The following is a 654-nucleotide window of genomic DNA, read 5'->3' on the forward strand; positions in this document are numbered from 1 at the left end:
TCTCGCCAAGTTGCCCAGGCAGGTCTCGAACCTGTGGGCTCAGGCAATCCACTCACCTCAGCCTCCCAAAGCGTGGGATTACAGGCTGAGCCACTGAGCCCAGCTGGTGTCCTCATTTTAATCAAATACTGCAAGTCTCAGGGTTCTATGAGGGTGAACATCCTGTAATTCTTCTCCATTAATGCCAGACCTCACATGATTCCAAAATATCTGTTGTATTACTGCATTTTAAGAATAGTTTCAAATATTTTCAAACTGTGTTCTCAAAGATTTTTCAACAATATTCTGTTTTATCTTTACTGTATGTTCACTTGATTCAGACCAATATCCATATTCTTTTACAATAACTTTAATTTCAACTTATTACAGTCCTTTGATTTAATTTTATGAGTTTTTATTTATTCTAGTTTGACCATGTTTAAAACACAGAGTCCTGATATTGCAAATTTCTTTTCTTTTTTTTTATTATAAAGATGTGGGGTACAATATAGGGTTAGGTACACAAACGTTGTTGATGCAGGTACCCTTGTTTTTGAGGTATGCCCCTCCCTCCCCAGCAGTTTCCCTCAACTGCCAATCCTGCCCCCTCCCCTTACAGTTTCCCACTACTGCCAATCCCTTTCTTATAGTATTATAATTGTTCAAGGTCCGCTT

Source organism: Carlito syrichta, unplaced genomic scaffold (genome assembly GCF_000164805.1).
Source record: "Carlito syrichta isolate Samal-C Ts95f unplaced genomic scaffold, Tarsius_syrichta-2.0.1 Scaffold80800, whole genome shotgun sequence".
Classification (NCBI taxonomy): Eukaryota; Metazoa; Chordata; class Mammalia; order Primates; family Tarsiidae; genus Carlito; species Carlito syrichta.